Consider the following 21,118-nt stretch of genomic DNA (forward strand, 5'->3'; position numbering starts at 1 on the left):
ATATTAATTCATATTTACCGAATTCTAAATTACCGATTCATATTTACCGAATACATATTTTCCGATTTGGTAAATATGAAGTGGTAAAACGAGAAAAGAGATGTAGGTAAATTCGGTATTTAAGAAATCCATGAAATTCGGTATTTAAGAGTCGGTAATTAACACAGATTGAAAGCAGGTGGTAATCAGCAACAGTGCATATAAGCAATCCCAAAATGCAACAGCGTGGACACCAAGGCCTCTCTGTATGTGATTGCAAGGCGGCTACGTCTACAGGCAGCAGGTCTGAGGATTTGGAGACGGGAGGAACGCATTTACAGACAGCGCATCACACTCTTTCAACAGACTGACGCAGAGATACATGAAAGGTACAGGCTACACCCACAAACCATCATGGACCTGATAAGGGACCTGCACCCACTCCTGGACCAGCCAACAACAAGGGCGCATACCATACCACCACATGTGCAGGTTCTCTGTAGCCTACATCTACTTGCATCTGGCAGTTACCAGGGGGTGATAGCTGCGGTAGGCGGGGTATCCCAGAGTTGCCTGTCCCGTTTCTTCAGGAAGTTCCTGGATGCCATGATGCAGAGAATGCAACACTACATCAGCTTCCCAAACACACAGGCTGAACTGCAGAAAACCAAGACAGACTTTTACCAGATGGCACAGTTCCCGCATGTCATAGGCTGTATTGATGGCACACACATTCCAATCTGCCCACCAGCAGCCACTGAGCACATCTACGGGAACAGAAAGTCCACCCACTCCATAAATGTGCAGGTAATCTGCGATGCAGGCAACATAATCACTGATATCGTGGCTAAGTTTCCTGGGAGCACCCACGACTCCTACATCTTCCAGAACAGTGGGATCTACACACGCCTGGTTGCCGGAGAATTTGGAGAAGGATACCTGCTAGGTAATACACTGTGACGCTCCCTAATACAGATTGCAAATGATTGTGTATTGAGGCATGTGACTAACGCTACTCTCTTACTCACCTAGGCGATAGTGCATATGCCGTGCGGTCATTCATCCTCACTCCCCAACTACACCCATCAACCCTGAGTGAAAGACGATATAATGTGGCACACAAATCAACACGCAACGTTGTGGAGCGCACGTTTGGACTATTGAAAAGCAGGTTCCGCTGCCTCCACAAAAGTGGCGGCGCACGCCAGTACACACCCATCATCTGCTGCAAGATCATTGCCACTTGTGCAATGGTGCACAACCTTGCCACGAAGAGAGGTACAGAGGTGGAAATAACTGATTGTGAGGACAATGATGATGAGTCTGCACAGCCAGAGGCCAACGCAGCAGGAGTGGCAACAGCAACAGATGGGAGAGAGAGGCGGACAGAGATCACATGCAACTATTTCTGAGTAAGTAAGGGGACACAGCCAGTAGTTGGATGCCATGACGTAGTTTAATCATGCGGCACTACGCCACAACACAAAGGAAAACCTGTCCCATCAATATTGTGCAATCACTATTTGTGAGTCAAGGGTTACTTCACCCAATTGTCTCATGCTATTGTGTGCAGCATTAGTGTCTGCGCCCACGCACTCCAGTGCGGGATGCCATTGAGTGTGCGTCCTCACTGGCTGTGGGACCAGTGGCAGCCCCATGCCGCCTGCTGCTCCTCCGTGTGTCTGGGACAGGGGCGGTAATGCTGCGCCTGCTGGTGGTTTCTTCGCTGTCCCCAGCATCCATAGCACCAGTTGTGGCAGACTGGCTGGTGAGCAGCACTTCTAGTGCACTGGTGACCCTCACCATCCCCCTTGACACGTCAGTGCTGCAGTGCGCAAGGCCCTCCTGCATTGCCACCGAGCGCCTGCAGAGCAGCGAAGTGGCAGTTGCCAGCCGGTTCACTGCCCTTGTGTGATGGTCTTTCCTCTGACGTTCCCTGTGCCGTGCTGCCCTGTCCTCATCAATCTTCGAGCACAGCAGCATGACGAACTGGGACATGTCCCGCATGCCCGCAGCCATCTCAACCATTCCCTCAGCCATAGCGCTGATGCCCCTGTCAATATTTACAAAAGTATCATTGAGGCCCCGCATTTGGCGCTGTACCGACATCATTGCCTTTGCTTGTAGGCGCTGTATTTTTACCATGGTGGCCTCAAGCCCTGAGAAGACTCCATGGCTCTCACCTTGTGGAGGTGGACTTTGCACCCCAGCCCTGCGGCGACGTCTGGCACCTGTGTGTGCTCCCTCAGAGGCGGAGGGCACACTGGCATGGCTAACATCCAGGGGCACAGTGGACGTTTCCGCACCCCTCGAGTCTTCAGATGAGGACTCCGATACATTCAACCTGGCAGCAGCACGCCTCCTCGACCTGAGCAATGCAGGTGGTGATGATGCCGGTGACTCCAGCAGGAGTGGCGATGCTGGCTGTGGTGGTGAGGCTGGCTGTGGTGGTGAGGCTGGCTGTTGTGCTGATCCCTGCCCAGAACTTGTGGTGGCCTTCTCAGAGCTGTCCTTCCGGTGTGCCCTCTCTCCCTTCTCATGTGCAGTTCTGCGCAAAGTATCGCCTGTGGACAGAAATGCAACATCAGCTAAGTGTACCTGAAGCACAGCATTGCTAGCATCACAATACATTTCTGAAACACTCTCTCATTGTCCTCTGCCTGCTTCTTGCTAATGTGTGTAACATGCCTTGTTGTTCTGTGCTATTCGTCTCATGTTTGGGGTTTCAGGGACTACATCTCCCATAATGCATTGCTAGTATGCACTAACACCTGTACTGGAGTGGGATTCTCATTGCCCAGTTGGGGAGTTGGGATAGGGGTAGGGGGGGCCACATTGCTGTGCATGCGTCTTACCTTGTTTGGTGGCGGCTCTGGCAGAGCTGTCTGCATCCCCAATGCCCACGACACTCTCGGGCTCAATTGTTGTCTCCACCAGCTCCTCAAGTTCTGTCAGGGCAGGTGCCCTGTTCCTTCCCTCTCCTGTCCGGCTGGCCTCTTTCTGCAGTTCCCCCATCTTCCTCTTTGTGACGATACAGAGGTCGTACCACCGCTTCTTCAGCACGTCTATGTCCCGGGGGGTCACTCCTATAGCATTGACCTGCGCCTGGATTCCCAGCCAGATCTTCCTTTTCTCGGACTCAGGCACTTGCAGGGACTGCTTCCCGAACAGCTTCTGGTGCTGCTTGACCACCTCCTCCACTAGTACCTGCAGTTCCTTTGGGCTGAATTTTTGTTTTCTCCTCCTCTCCCCTCCATCTCTCTCTGTCTCCTGGCTGGACATTGTCAGTTTGAGGTTCACAATCAGGCACTGGCTCCCTTGCTCTGCTCTGCACTACCAGCCTCTCCAGAGTCTGTTGATTGTGTGCACCTGCCTGGGTGTGGCCACTTCCTGGTTGGGTGGGGTTGGCCTTGCACAGGATTGGCTGATTCATCAAGTGATGTATATTTGAATTACCAATTCGGTAAACTCCGATTCGGTATTTACCGATCCGGTAAATACCACCTCAGTATTTACCGATTCGGTAAATACCGATTCATGATTCCGGCCGGTATTGTGGATTTGGTATTCATTTACCGAATTTTACCGAATCGGTAATTTTTACAGAATGTTTACCTACATACTATTTACCGATTCATAAATACCGATTCGGTAAAATTCGGTATTTATGAATCGGTAGATGGTATGTTACCTACATATGGCCCATAGTGTTTGTATATTCTAATATATGTCAAAGCTAAAAATGGCAGTAGTCTAAAGAAGTTTGTGCTAAGAATGGCAAGTCCCAGAAGCATGTTAATAAAAAAAGATCTGCATTTCTTCGTTGTCATGACATGGGCTCTTTATATCATAATACCATCTGCTTCAATATACCAGGTGTCTATAGGCGAGATGAAGTGCACTTCACTGCAGAAGGGAACAGGATCTTCCTTAATAACATCAAGGAATGCATCCAGTTTTATGTGGAACTACACAGTGCACACTTTAAACTCAAAGGCAAAGTCAGTGCCACCCTATTACAACATTATGTGATTCTTTCATGTTATAACTCCTTATTTCCTGACACCTGCAAGAGACTCGAGAACTGGAGCACCCAAATGCCTGCCTCTGCCCCTGTATTTTTCTGATTTTCATGAGATGCTCCTGAGCCTATTTAACCTATATTTCATTAATAATAGTTCTGTATCATAGGGTGTGTGTATTAGACTCTACAAACACACAATCCTCTACACTGAAACCTCTTTTTTGAGAAAGATTCTCTCTAACTCCACCTTATTTAAAAAAAATGTCATGAACCCGTGAGAGTCTGGCGAGATCGTGAAATTGTTTATGGGGAGGATTTTGCACTTTCATGCATTACAGTACATAGTCCTTGTAGTCCCCACTAGAAGGGTGTGACAAGAAGGTAGGCTCTCCACCATTTCAATGTCTGACAGGAGTGCATAGTAGGTTGTGAGGATGGACTGGGCTCTTTGCTGACACCTCTCACCAGGGCAACAACTCCAGATAGTAGGGTTTGGGGAGTGACTGTCCTCTCCTGTCAGACCTCTCTCTCAGATGACGGGTCTTATTAATAGGGTGTGTGGATGGACTGGCCTTTCCTTTCAGACCTCACTCTCAGGTGAAGGGTGTGTGAAGTAGTGTGTGCGGAGGGACTGACTTCTCCTTTCAGACCTCTCGCTCAGATGACAGATGTGTGTAGTAGAGTGTAAGGGGAGTGACAGGCCTCTTCTGTCAGACATCTCTTTCAAATGACAGGTTGGTGTGTGCATGGAATGGCCTCTCCTTTCAGATCTCTCTGCCAGATGACAGGCGAGTGTAGTAGTGAGTGGTGAAAGACTGGCCTCTCATAACAAACCTCTCTCTCAAATGACTGTTCTGCATAGCAAGATGTGTGGATGGACTGGCCTCTCCTTTCAGTCCTCTTTCTCAGATGACGGGTGTGCATAGTAGGGTGTGTCAAAAGCAACAGACCCCTTTTGTCAGACCTCTCTCTCAGGTGATGGGTATGCATAGTAGGGTATGTGCATGACTGCCTTCTCCTTTCAGACCTCTCTCTCAGATGATGGGTAGTAGGGTGTATGGGGAGTAATAGACCACTCCTGTCAGACCACTCTCTGAGATGACGGGTGTGCGTAGTAGGGTGTCTGGATAGACTGGCCTCTCCTTTCAGACATCTCTATCAGATGCCATATTTGCATTATAGTGTGTGAAGATGGACTGCCTTCTCCTATCAAATATCTCTCTCTCAGATGACGGGTGTGCGTAGTAGAGTTGTTAATGGGCTGGCCTTTCCATACAGACCTCTGTCTCAGATGACGGGTGAGTGTAGTATGGTGTGTGGATGGACTTGCTTCTCCTTTCAGACCTGTCTCTCAGATGACAGGTGTGTGTAATAGGATGTGTGGATAGATTGGTCTCATATTTCAGATCTCTCTCTCAGATGACCGGTGTGCATAGTAGGGTGTATGCTGAATGACAGACCTCTCCTGGCAGACCTCTAACTCAGATGAAGGGTGTGCGTAGTAGGGTATGTGTGGGAAGAGCCTTAACTCTACTTACAACTCTTTCCAGACCAATGGGGGTAAATAGTAGACTCTGATAAACGCCATCCATACTACTTCCTACAGTAAAAAGTGTGCATACCAGAGGGTATTGAAAGATCACCTACTCCTGCCTACTTTTCACGCTCCATTGAGTCCCGTGAGATCACAACTTTTTTTATAAGAAATAACCTTCTACTCATCATAGTACTTATCTCTTACACACTTCCTCTCAAAAACAAGGAGCACAATATGCATCCCGACTAGTAGAATGTATTTAGACTATTTAGACTTCATCTACTCCTTTTTACTATTCACGATCCAGCAAGAGTCCCACGAGATCATAAAAATTAGTGAAAAACAATATATATTTATTTTCTTCACAGTAGTTATCCCTTAGACACCTCCTCTCTTAATCTAGGGGGACAGCATACCTTTCTGCTGACCCCTTATATAGATATTTTTCTTCATTTCCTCCAATGTTTCACCGTAAACAGTAATGGCGGCCATTTTATTTCTAAAATTCTGACAGCCAGCTGATTGGAGCGCTCGCTGTTGCGGGACTCGTAGGAACCTCTCTTAGTTAGAGTGGTGCTTCCATAGGAAATGCATTTTTTGTGTTGCGAATAACTTCACCACTGTTTGAAGAATCTCCACAAAACTTTCCAAAAAAGTGTTCTTTTTGACTGGTTTGCTCACAGAAGGTTTCGGGGTGACCCGTCAAGTGAGCACCAAGAAAAACAGGAGGTTCCAAAATGTATTTTCCCCATTCATTTTTCCGTGGTAACTTTAGACACAGCTACAGCCCAAACCGCTGATCAGATTAACACCAAATTTGGTAGAAAGCTAGATGTTGGTCCAAAAGAAGTGCTTTTGAGTTGGTTTGAATCTGACAGTAGTTTTTAAGAAATTAAGGTTAAAAAACGTTGTATATATCATGCCTTGGATCCTTCACAATGGATTTGCAAATCTGCAAGACACTCCTCGCAGTGTGATTAGCTGGTCACAACTTGATCAGCAAGTTGTAGCTCTCACCTTAAGACTCGGGGACTCAATCCCTGTGTTGTCTGTAACATTTTGAAATGAGGTAGAAGGGGGCAGGGTACAAGTACCCTGACCCTCTGGTTTGGTTGAGGGTTTTGTGAAGGGACCCTCTATGTAGTTGAACCTAATTAAAAAAATGATTTATTGTATGGTGGATTCGCAGAACCAGCGCAGCGCTCAGCATGGCCCCTGAGACTTCGCAATGGATCCAAGAATCCATACAATCATTAAAAAAAAAAAAAAACGATATACACCAAGATACACATTCTCTACACACACACTTACACACACCCACACAAGTCCCTGTAATACACAACTCTACACACTGACACAAGACAGACATCCACACATACACAACACTCACATACAACTGCTCCACACCGTTAGGCATCCCCATCACATTGCATAGATTGAGTCACACACACAAGTCCAAGCAAGGCCACAAACTCATTCACACATACACACACACATACAACAACCCCACTCAGACATAACTACCTACACAGATGATGCCCCCACAAAAACAGAGTTACAGCTAATCTCACAATCCTGAACACAGAATCAGACATACATGCATACACACAACTCAACACATACACACATGACTCACACACACATACACAACACCCCTTACACACAACCACTCTCCACACACATAGTGCGACCCATGAAAATTGGATAAATATAGTCACAAACACAAGTTCATGCAAGCTAACATACTCCCTTACACACAAACACATACACACACGTACACTTATGCCATCCAACCATCACAGCCACACAACACCCCCACACATATGACTCCCACTATACTTGATGCTTCCCTATACAAAGCCACAGCCACCCTCACAATCCCATACACACAATCACACATACACACAACTCCATGCGCACACATATACATAGACATATGACTCACAGCCACACACACAATACCCCCACTCCTTACATACACACAGAACCACCCCAACACACACACACCGGGGTACATACATGGAGATAGTGAAACAACCCTATACACAGTTTCACACAACCAGATACTAACTTACAGACATGGTCACACAACTGAGTAGCTAGAGCCTGAACCATCCCATCCACACTGATACAGCCACTCATGCAGACGCACAGCACCTCAACCACACACACATACATATACACATACAGAATAACACATGCAAGATGGCACACACATATACACACAGGCCCCTACACTGACTTACTGACACCCCCATACAAACACAGACATATCTATAGTGAGAGAGACACTGAGATACACATACACCCTTACACATTCATTCATATAGTCACATATATTGACACAGTCTACAACATCTACTCTCTTTTGTGCACACACAGACACTGTTTTACACAGTTCTGTAGAAACAGTTTAGAAACTTGAATTTTTTTTTTAACTGCGATCCATTGATCCACCATGAGCTGTTATTTAGCACCATTCGTTTTAAAGCACCAGTACTTGACCTCACAGTGAATTTGGTTAATATTTGTTTTTTAAATTAAATATAAAAATATAGTTATTTGTTAACTGGGTGTCTCTGAAAAGAGTCTTTGTGTTTAAAATATGTTGTGCACACTCATCGATAGAATTGGATACAATTGTTATGTTGTTAAGAAGATCTGGTTTCTTTCTGCCGTGAAATGGACCCCGTCTTTTTCGAACACACCGAGCATATCGAAGGTGGTAAATGTAGCCCATGTTATGGTCATGGAGAAATGCTGAAATAGTTTTTATTGACATATTCCTAGATTTCTCAATCTTTGGACAAAACTCAGATGACCACTGCCACTTCTGCCTTTGACAAATATTGGAGTATATAAAAGCAGCGTGAGGATATAGAGCCATCCATTGTGCCAATGTGTGCTTCATTTGGATTGCAAGTCCAGTTCCTGTAATTATGCCTAGATCATTGCCACCACAGCGCAGAATCATGAGGTGTGGGTGCTCACAATCTAAACTGCTCTTAAGCATAGACAACAATTGATGCCATTTCATACCCCTCTAGACAATCCAAGTGATGTCCACTTGTGGAAATCTTACATCTTTGTCAATGCTGCAATATTTTGAATGCTCTCTGGCCCAAAATACAGAGCTGTGTTCCACAATCCACACTCTCACCATGATGCTGGTATGCAGGAACCAGGTACAGGAAGAGTCAGTAGCAGAATGAGAAATTTTAATATAGAGCATAGATAGTGATGAAAAATAGGGAAAAGAAACCTGCTAAGGATGTGGTTGGCTTAAGGTTTACTGTAGCATAGATGGTGAATAACTGCCATCTAAATTGATTACTCAGATTGGGAGATAGCAAACAGTTTGTGTTCTGCATTCTTTCATAGGTTTACTGTTTTTCTGTGTATACAGTGACGTCCAGTGAGATTTTGTTTTCACATTTACAGAGCAGCTTACACTATATGAACTTCTCACCTGGACCTTGCTTCTAAGGATTTTCAGATCGGTTGTCATTGAAATTGGGCTGGTAGAAAAGTGTATGGTGGAAGGGTATAATGGAGAGTGCACATATTGAAAAAAACCAAGTAAATTGGTTCACCCACTATGATTATGGATTTTAAGAGAAAAGAAGAGAATATGTATAGATAAGGATGTCAAATATATACGTTAACTTTGGTAATTCATAGTTTCTAAGGGTGTCCAAGAATCCATCTCCAATTTACATGGGGCGGGGAAGCCATGATGGATGCGCAAATCCAATAGGCAAGCTTCAGAATATGAATTATAATATGTTTTAATATCTGTAATGAAATGACTGTAATGAAATGTAGTGGTTGTTTGGCCATTTATTAGGTAATTCAATTGGAGTTGCACTATGATATTTGCATGAAAATTGTATGTAACAGAACTTTGAAAAATAAAAAATATAATGGTGTTGTTCACATTGGTAGATGATGAGCTATGTTCTGGGTGAATTGTGTATGTGGAAGAGGCTCGGAGGAGTGCCTTGTGGGGGACTACGTTTCTTGTGATAACTTCTATAGAGGATTGCAACAAATTGTAGATTTGGATAATAATAGGTTATGTATTTTATGGTCCAATGTTGTGCAAGTGAGTAGATCTACTTATTTGTTAAAGTACTAAATAAAATTGTTGACATAAGATGCAGTTTTTCATTGTTCAAAAATACTAGTCTGCCTTTGAAGACATCAATTCAGAGCTGAAGACTTCTGTTCAGGACCCTTCTGAAGCTATGACGTTTGTTCTGTTGTTTAGTAATGATGTATTTGTCAACATTGAAATATTTTCTTTTTTTTTTTTTTTTTGAAACCGTTTATTGCAATCTCAAGAATATACAAGTATGGGCCTACAACCTTCCGGCCGGCCGCTAGAATGACAGGAGCATATGACATACATACAAAAACACTGGGCGGTGCAGAGAAGCAGAATCAGGAGGTATCAACGTCGTGGGCCACATCACTCTGACCCCACAATACGGTTTCATTTTATACACACAACACAAAAACCGCACCCGCAAGGCAACCCGCAATCGAAAGTAACAGCACGTGCTCCCCGAATGGGGGACCCCAGCCATCCACAGGAGTCTAAAGAGGGGAAGGGGAACAGATCGAGGACTGGGGGAACTCCGTGCGCGGGGCTATGGAAAGGAGTCAACTAAGGGGACGGGGCTGGTGAGGCCGCAGGCAGCAATGGTGGCGCGCAGATACCCCCGCGGTAGGCGTTCCAGGGGCCCCATACTTTCACCCATGCCCCAGGCTTACCCCTCGCCACATACACCACCTTTTCTCGGAACATGCACCAATCCATGTGTTCTTTCCAGGCCGACACCGCCGGGGGCCTCTGGGATCCCCACAATTGAGCGATGTCACGCTTAGCTATCATATATCCCAGAGTCACCCATCGCGTCTGCGGAACCGAGTAGTCAGTTGGTTCCCACACATTCAGCAGGCATCTCCTCGCTTCAGGCAGCAGCGCGACATGCGTAACCACTCGCAGGACCTCATGCACACCACGCCAGAATCGCTCCACCTTCGGGCATTCCCACAAAATATGCAAAAAAGTCGCCAAAGCACCACACCCACGCTTACACAACCCATCCTCAGCATAGCCCATACGCAGAAGCCTTGGCCCCGTCATGTAAACCCGATGGAGTATCTTAAGCTGGACGAAGCGAAGGCGAGCCGGTATGGCCACCTCCTTCGGAGAGGCCACCGCGGAAATCCAGTCTTCGTCGTCCAACTCCAGCCCGTCGGCAACCCAAGCCTCGCGGAGGCCAGTCAGCAAGCCCGAGCGATCATTAATCAATTTTTTGTAAATGAGGGAGATCGTGCTGTCCGGAACGTGGCCATCCAGCACTCTATCCTCCAGGGGGGAAGACTCTGGGATGGAGGCGACGTCTGGGAAGACTGAGCCCAGCGCGTGACGGACCTGCAAGTACCGAAAGTATTCACTGCCCTGCAGCTGAAACTCCGTCTGCAGCGTCTCGAATGTTTTAAATCCCCCCCTCGTCCAGAGGTCCCCCACTTTACTGATGCCGATCGTGTCCCACTTCTCGAAGCCCTTCGAGGTCCACAGGGAGCCCAACCTCTCAGATGCGTACAACGGTGATGCCCGGGTCAAACGGTCCTTCCACCCCATAGCTGCGTTAGCCGCGTGCCATACTCGTACCATGACACGCGTAGGTCCCGTCAGGCGGGGTCCGGGCGCGCCAGAGTAGAGCGCTCGATTATAGTCGCCACCAGGCAGGAGCATCTTGTCCATTTCAAATGCCGGGTTTAAGGCGGGCCCGTAAAGGCCATGATTAATTGCAGCTAGCTGGGATGCCCAGTAATACCATTTAATATCCGGGAGGGCAATCCCCCCGTCGTACCATGGGAGCGTCAACTTCGCCAGGGCAATACGCGGCCTCCCGTCCCAGAACAGGCGGCGCTGTAGACTCTCCACCTCACGGAAGTAGCGCGCCGGGACTAAATCCATAGTATTCTGGAGAGCGTACAGGAAGCGTGGCAACGACATCATCTTAAACAATGCCGCCCGGCCGAGCGGCGAAAGCGGCAGGCGCCGCCAGCGCGCGACGTCCTCCTTCAAGCGCTGGAGGGGGGAAGCAAATTCCGCTCGTAGCGGGCCTCCGGGTCCAGAGTAATGTAAACCCCCAGGTACCGAAACCCCTGCGAGGCAATCTGGATCGGACAGCCCCGCGGGAGGACGGGAGCCTCCCCGGAAAGCACATACACACATGATTTAGCCCAGTTGATGACAAGGCCTGAGTTGCGGCCGAATGAGCGCAAAACATCAACCAGGACAATCAGTGATTTACGCGGGGAGGCTAGATACAAAAGGATATCGTCAGCGTATAGGGACACGCGGTCCTCATACTCGGGGGTCCAACGGAGACCACGGATGGAAGGGTGCCACCGCAGCCACTCCGCCAGGGGTTCCAAGGCCAGCGCGAACAGGAGCGGCGACAAGGGACAACCCTGTCGCGTGCCCCGTCCCAGCTCGAATGGGGCCGATACTCTTCCATTCACCACCACCTGCGCCAATGGGCCCGAATACAACAATTTGACCCAGCTGATGAAACATTGAAATATTTTCAATGTTCAAACCCTTTTAATATACAAGTTTCTCCCTGAACACAGCTGAATGTGTAGTGTCCAGTCTCAGGCTATTCATACCTTGTCCTGGTAGGTGAACGCACTTGCACATAGATCTGTTACTGTAGACAGCACTCTGCATGAAAAAAACAGTTGCCAAGTGCACACATCACCTCATACCAGGTACCCCTACTGCTGCATACATCTCATACCGTAAAGAAAGCTGACATTTTTCTGTAGTCATTTGGTAAACATGTTAACATGGATATCCTGTGGAGGTCACCAGGGGTCACTGCTGTGACCCCTGACATGCCCCTTGTGATCCCTGGCACTGCCTTTGTGACCCTAACGCCAGCAGTGGCAAAACCAGTGCCAGGAACAGAAGCACTCCGTTCTTATTGATGTCGGTAGGGGCTTCACTCCTTCCTTTTTGTTAATTTTCTATTATACTAATAGTGAATAACATTACATTATTAGTTATTAATTTAATAACAAATACAGTTCAGATAGCTGGAATATGTGTGTTTATGCAAGAGAGAGTGTATGTATGTGTGAATGTGTGTGTATGTGTAGGCAGAGTGTGTGTATGTGTGAGTGCGTGTTTGTATGTGTGAATTTGTTTTTATATATAAGCATGTGTATGTGTGAGTGAAAGTGAAAGTGAAGGTCAAGGGGCATGTGAAGTCACTCCCGCCACCCCAGGCATTTTGGTGAATTGATGTCCATGCATGTTATGTGTTAAAAAAGCATGGGATGAGACTCGCTTATATTGACATTTGTCTCATAGCAGAGTTGAGCATGAAAACTCCTGTCAGCTCCCACACATAGCAAGTACTGGTAGGTGAAATCACCTGTCCACACAGTTGCCTCATAAATAAAGTTGTGCATCAAAAGGCACCTCTCCTAGTGAACTTACCAGTTCATTCTATGCCCTAGCACTTCTGCTTACAACTTTCCCCCTAAGAAAAGCTTACAAGAAAGTGTCTACTGCCCTACTAGAAACATTTCTTGTTGAAAGGACCAACCCTCTTTAAAATAGATGTTCTTCCCTGAGCAGAGATGACCAAGAACACTCCAGTATCAGCTCTTAATTATTTTGTACTGGTAGATAAACCCACTCTTACACATAGGTGTCTGCCTAAAGAAAGGTCTGTATCAGAAGGCCAGTTCCAAGGTACACACTTCACCAACTAACACAAACAAACCCTTCTGTACAGAACTGTTCCCCTAAGGAAAGTGATCCCCTAAGCAAAGCTCACTAACTACTTCCTGATTACACTGTGTAGGTGTTAACAGGTGCAAGCCTTTCTAATGCCTGAACAGAGCTGGTTATGTACTGTCCAGTGTCAGGGTATCCACACTATGGGTCCGATTCCGATTCCGGCCGCAAAACGTACCGACCGACACGGACCCGGAATAGAGAACGAACGACACGTACCGGCGCCGTACGACCCGTGCAGTACAATGCAACGCATGTGAATTACAACAGACACGTACGGAATACAAGCCGTACGACCGAGCCGTAGGGAAAACAGTGATTCGCCAGGAAAACTGACGCGAGTAGCACCGACCGACACGTACCAGGAATGAACCCGACCGACACGTACCTGCGATGTCCGATCCACGCAGTACGATGCAATGCATGTTAACCCAGACCGACTTGCACGGAGCCCAAGCCGCATGACCGACATGCACAGAAAAAGGACATCAAGCAATAGAGATCTCCGCGACCGACGCGTATGAAACACAGAAGAAAGTCAGTGTGAACGAGCCGGAGAAGCACGCACAAGCCAACATCAGCATCCGTCTCGGTCAGAAGAACGTCTCCTTCATGCCCAGAAAACCCAAAGGAAAAAATACAAAAAAAGGACGAAACAAGCAATGACAAAGTCAATAAATAAAAAATCAAAAAACCTGGAACAAAGACACACCCACAACTCCACATATATAAAGGACATCAATCACTACCATGATCCTTTGCAAATAGGAGACAACAGCCAGCAGAAAACACCATCACACAGCAACCACAGACACACTCACAACTCACCCATCACACAACTTACACACCATTAGCACCTCACCAAAAGCACACACACATACAGCTAGCAAAACAAACAATAACCCACCCTCACTTGCACCCTCACACACACATCACTCACCACCACCAACCATCACCATGCCCCCAAAGAAGAATCCAAAGTTCACAGATGATGAGTTAGAAGTGCTGGTAGACAAGATCATCAGAGTAGAGCCACATTTGTTTGGTACATTGGTCCAAAGGACCCCCATGTCACAGAAAACAAAGATGTGGGCAAGGATCGTGGACAAGGTGAACGCACAAGCACCAATGTTGCGCACAAGGACGATATCCTGAAAAGGTGGTATGACGTGCGCAGGAGGGTCAAGAAACTCATCGAGAAAGATCACGCACTGGAGGTGGCCCTCCTGCCAAACCAGTATACTTCAGGACCTGAGAGGAGAAGGTGCGGAACATCCTACCACCAGAGAGCGTCCATGATCTAGCAGACATACCAGAGCCTGGTGAGTACACAAACAACATACTCAATATTGTGTGGCAAGGGGACAGTGAAACCATGCACTGTTAGTCAAGTCACAGTAACCAATAGATAATCATCCCAAGATGTGTATGCTAGTCAGACAAACACAATACTTGCCATCTCATAGTGACTTGGAACTGTGTCATGACATGTACCAACCTACAAACAAATAGAGCAAGGCAGTGGCACAAAGCCAAATAAACACTGCCAGACAGTTTGCCACCACAAACACACTACCTCACAGTGCAGCTGACTGACAGGAAGGAATAGTGGGTATGCAGGTGAAATGAGTGTATCCAAAAGCATGATGGGGTTTGTTGTCACAGATAATGCTCCCCCTCCAAATTGGCCCATCAAGACCCCTCTGAACCATGCCCACATCACAGGGAGTGGAAAATGACTGACAAGATGCCTGACACTCAGTCCTGCTGTGGGGAGCACAAGGCCCTGGTAGGGCTTGTGCGCCAATCAGAAGCAGGACACCACTGACTGTCATCCTGAAAGAAAACTTGCACGCCTTCCAATGGAAGCACGTTTCACGGTGGGATGTCTGGCTGGGTGGGAAGGAGGACTGACAGCTCAGACCATACTTACCAGCATGTGGAGACACACACACCCCTCAACACAAACTCCACACAACTCACCGTGTAGAATGCATTGACTCACACCGTAGTAAAATATAACCCAAAGAGAAACCGTATTGGGTGCTAGTGTAAAGCACAGGGGCTCTCTTTGGACTTGTAGCTAAACAAACACAAGGACTTCACAGTCAGTCATCTTGCCATTGCTGTCACACCCCCTCACAGGGAAGCAGAGTCAAAAGGAAGGAAGTATGGGCATGCTGGGAAGGGGGGTGTAGTCAAGAGCATGATGGGAGTTGCAGTCACAGGCAATCCCCACCCACATACATGGCCCAGCAAGCTCACACTGAACCATGCTCACCTCACAGGGAGTGGGAATGGACTGACAACATGTCTGACACTGGGATCTGTTGTGGGGAGCACAAGGCCATGCTGGGAACCACTGGGCAACAACAAACACCAGGACTGCACAGTCAGCCATCTTGCCATTGCTGTCACACCCCTCACAGGGAAGCAGTGTCAAAAGGAAGGAAGTATGGGCATGCTGGGAAGGGGGTGTAGCCAAGAGCATGATGGTAGTTGCAGTCACAGACAATCCCCACCCACCCACATGGCCCAGCAAGCTCACACTGAACCATGCTCACCTCACAGGGAGTGGGAATGGACTGACAACATGTCTGACACTGGGCTCTGTTGTGGGGAGCACAAGGCCCTGCTGGGAACTGGGCATCAACAAACACCAGGACTGCACAGTCAGCCATCTTGCCAGTGCTGTCACATCCCCTCACAGGGAAGCAGAGTCTAAAGGAAGGAAGTATGGGCATGCTGGGAAGGGGGGTGTAGCCAAGAGCATGATGGGAGTTGCAGTCACAGACAATCCCCACCCACCCACATGGCCCAGCAAGCTCACACTGAACCATCCTCACCTCACAGGGAGTGGGAATGGACTGACAAGATGTCTGACACTGGGCTCTGTTGTGGGAAGCACAAGGCCCTGCTGGGAACTGGGCAACAACAAATACCAGGACTGCACTTACTGACATCCTGAAAGTTAACCTGCACCCACTGCAATGGTGGAACGCTTCAGGATGGGATAACTGGCCTGGGGGAGAAGGAAGCCCTGACTTGAAAACAAATAACACCAATGCTGGCCATACACACACCTTCTATGCTAAAACACATTGCACACATGGTACCAGTCACTCACAAAGATGATGCCCGGGCAAGATGTCTAACACGTGGGCCTGAGAAATGATGTGGCTGAAAATCACACATATGCACTGGCCAAACAAAACACGGTCGCACACACAGCAATTGTAACCGTATGTTTAAACGCACTGTCTGGAGATGCAGTGTCCAGGGGTGCCCCCTGGCCTGTTTGGGGAGGTGTGCCTTGCAGATGGTAAGTGTGGAAAGCCATATATAGTACATTGCATCAAACACACAGGAACTCACATCATTGACAGGGGACATCTGACAGTGAGTGGAATGGACTCACCAATATAGCTGACACCATAGCATGGTCTCATTCACACTCGGTGCTGTTGTGAGCTGCATTCCACTCCTACATCGTGCTGCAACATATGCATCCTTCACACAACACACCACTCACTGACATAGACACTGTAGACACAAGGTCTAACCTGGACTCCTTTGGAGGAGACATGCTACTCACAGCAGCCAAACTGCAACACACACACCAACGGCTCTCACTGTCATGAGCATTGGAAAGCCAGAGTGACTCCTTGCCCAATCCATGTCCCCATGGAGAGCATTGACAAGTCAAATCACATGTGCACATACAAAACTCAGCACCAGACTCATTAACGATGGTGACATCATCACTTGTATGAAATGAGATGGGAACTAGGAACACAGGAAAAATACACTTTCTCCAAAGAGATCACAGGCATACCGGACTGTGACCATGTCGTACCAACACACCAATGTGACACACAAAGACTAGCAAAATCTGCTGCCACACATGCCCCAATTTTAGAACATCTCCTCAGTGGAATTGCACGTATGTCCTTTTTAAAGCTCAAATGTGTACAGGGATGATACACCTGTGTCAGCAACGTGATGGCCCTTGAGTAGTAATGGCCATGTACAGACAAATCTATACATGAGCTGGGCATGCACACACTTCAACATGCACATTGAAATGTTTCTTTTTGGCTGGGCTATGTGCCACAACAATATCAATCTCTGTCCGTGACAACCTTGGAAAAAGCAGTGTACAGGCGCGCATCCTGACTTACAGTAGAAAATGTCCTGTATGTGAACCATTGATGCCTGTAGAAACATAACTCACATTGTGTGTCTCTTCCAAACACAGGTGGTGCTGGGGACACAACACCAAATGAAGAGGAGTCCCTGTCCCAGACTCCGGTGGACCCTCAGCTCTCTGGTGTGGATCCGTCTCTGTCCTCTTCGGATGACGACGAACAACCTGGCACCTCCGGTGTAAGTCATCATGCAGCACCAGCAGTACTAACATCTGCACCCCCTGTACCCACGCCTCCAGCATCTGGCAACAGACAGGGCACCCCAACCAACACGGACAGACCAAGGCCACAGAACACCGACAGCACAGGGACACAGGCCACCCAGGAAGCCACGGACAACACCACCAGCAACAACACCCAAGGGGGCCCAGTGTCACCTGTGCGTGCTGCCGCAGGTCCTGCACGTGTGGATAGGGGTGCTGGGTGGGGTGGTAGGCAGAGGGCGCGCCTTGCAGAGGGGTCTGGACTGCATGATGACCCCCAACTGGCACGCATCATAGAAGCATACCAGGATAGCACTGGAGGATTTGGCCAGGTAGTGGGGATCCTCAAGGACATTCAACAGAAGCAGGCTGCCCATCATGCCCGCATGGAGGCAAAGTGGGATGCACTTACTGCGGTGCATCGGGACATACTCCAATGCCTCCGCCAGATAAGCACCAACATGTCCACACCTCCCTATGTGGCCACAACATCTGTTGCCACACCATCTGCCAGTGCCACTGGGAGGGAGGATGAGTCTGGCGGAGAGTCCTCTGCACCGCAGACGCCTGCACCTGAGGATCCCCCCCAAAGAAGAAGAGGGGTCGTCCGAAGAAGGACAAGTGAAAGGCAGATGTCCATGCACAACCCCCAGGGCCTCAAAACCTGTTCTGGACAATGTCCTTTGTGCGCAAACCGTTCACCTTGTCGTATCGAACACAACTCGCCTACATGACATGGAGGGTCCATGTTGGTCCAATGTAGCAGATGACTGTGGACTTTACTCTGGACATTTCAGCTACCAGCACTTCCAACTCTACTGTGAACTTTGGATTCAAAACCCAATGTACAGCACACACCATCCTGTGCACTATCCTCACACATGTTTGTAAATAAACTCACCAGTACACTATACTTGCCTCTGTTGTGATTCCAACTTGTCATGTGCCATGGAGATGTTGATCTGCTAAACAACACAGTGCATGCCAAATACTACAACAATGTGATCACCGTTATGTGAGTCATGGTGATGTGACACATGTGAGAGAGACACCACTATGGCACCACAACACATACTCACCATCGCCATGTAGCTCATCCCACACAATGATGTTGACCTGAAATACATTGGAATGCACAGACACCACACCTATCGACAGTCAGTGGTAACAATCCCACAGGTGAGGTAAGCAAATGTCAGTCAGATGTGGGAAGACAGACAACGCACATAACAAAGCGTAGCAGGTTCATTACACTTCAGCAACATGTTTATTCCACAATAGTTGCAAGGTAATTGTACGTGACAGTGGACACATGGTCACAAAGTGTCGGAGAATTGAAGTTCAGGGGTGTGTGGTACATCACTTGATGGGAATTGACAACTTCCACACTGGTGTTGGATTCTGGGTGTTGGGGGTCAGTGTTGACCAAACAACAGGCATAGTACCCTGGGAAGGACAGACACATGACAAAGTCAAAAGCACAGCAGAACAGGAGGGAAATGCAATACACATTGTTAGACCCGGCCTCGTGGCATGGCCATCCCTGTCCCCGCACCACATATCCTGACCCATGCACCTCATGCAACCCCCGAGCACACGGCCTAGCCGATCCTTCCCACCAGGACACACACACACACAACCAGGACTTCCCCGTCCGTGGCCTTCCTCCTTTTGGCCACACCGGGCCCGCGTGCCCACTTCATGCGCCATGATGGCCGCCCGGCCCCAGCGCGACCCTGGCCTAGAGGCGCCACTCCGGCGGGAGGACATCGCGCTCCCATTGGGATAAGAGAGGGAGGAGCAGTTTCCATCGCACCTCTGAGCTCCCCTGGGAAGGTGGGTTTCGATCGGCCCTCCGGCCTCCCCGAGGGCTGGCTCCACGCCTGCTGGGTGTCTGGGACTCCTCCCGGCCCGGCCCTGAAAGGATCAAAAGACAATGGCAGGAAACCCCGACAAGCGACCCCCAGGTGACAAGACCCCTGCCTGCACAGACTCCGGACATCAAAGAGGAGTCGACCTATAACAAGGGGTGCTCTGGGACTATCCGGGAGATTCGCCTTTGGAAACACCTGAGCCCTGCTGAGTGACTCGCGGCTCCCTGAAGATCGTAAGACCTCCGAACTTGTGCTTGAGCCCTGCTGAGTGACTCGCGGCTCCCTGAAGATCGTAAGACCTCCGAACTTGTGCTTGAGCCCTGCTGAGTGACTCGCGGCTCCCTGAAGATCGTAAGACCTCCGAACTTGTGCTTGAGCCCTGCTGAGTGACTCGCGGCTCCCCGAAAGATCGTAAGACCTCCGAACTTGTGCTTGAGCCCTGCTGAGTGACTCGTGGCTCCCACAGACTCTCCTGGTCCCGCCGGACCCCGACGACGACAAGCGTATCCCCCAGCTCGAGGATTGTGAGCTGTGCACCGGGTACGCCCCTGCATTTGATCCATATCCCCAAAGACTGTCCCGCTACCTCCTACCCCCCCGAGACTCTATGAGCCCGTGCTCTACTTGTATATATTTGCCTTGCTGATCATAAAGATCCTACGACTCCGATTTGATAAAGATTTGTTCTTAAGAACTCACGGTGTGGCGTCTCTTTGTCGTGTGGTGCCGAGTGTACGATCCTAGATACGAGATTCCTCCCCTGAGGAGTCTCCCGCCAGTGCCCGGCTACGATACCTCGAGGGTTGGTCTCAGGATAGTCAGGGCCCCCTCCGGGCTCCCCTGAGGTCGCCTTCTAACATTGGTGGCAAGCGACGGGATTCGGGCCCATAATCTAGAGATCGTACCGTGAACGGCTGACGCACTACCGACAAAGATGGCAGAAGGAAACGCCATGAGTCTCACAGAAAACGACACCAGTACCGTGTTCCAGGCGGAACAACTGGAAGAGTACACGCACAGAGAACTGAAGCAATTCTGCAAAGAACTAAAAATCGCTACCACTGGTCTCAACACCAAAGAAGATATGCAGAAGGCACTGAAAGCTTGGGTGGATTCTGGAGCCCCCCGCCCAGAAGGAGCGGTGGAGCTCCACGACGAAGCTGGAGCCTCCCAAGGAGAACGCAGCAGCAACCAGGTGCGAAGCTTCGTACCAGACGGGGGCCTATCCCCAGAGGAACTCGCAGACAGAGAGAGAAGTCGCCATCACAAACTCGAATTGGCCAAACTTAAAATCGAGGGCGAGTTGAAATTAGCCGAGAAAAAGCTAGCAGTGGAACAGATGCGAGTACAAGGAGAACTAGAAGAGAAGAAACTCCAACGGGAACACGAAGGAAGGAGACTTCAACTGGAGCACGAACGCAGCTTGAAGGAAATCGAGCTAAAAGCAAAAAGCGAAGAAGCACGG

The sequence above is a fragment of the Triturus cristatus genome, chromosome 6 (assembly GCF_964204655.1).
Source record: "Triturus cristatus chromosome 6, aTriCri1.1, whole genome shotgun sequence".
In the NCBI taxonomy this organism is placed as follows: Eukaryota; Metazoa; Chordata; class Amphibia; order Caudata; family Salamandridae; genus Triturus; species Triturus cristatus.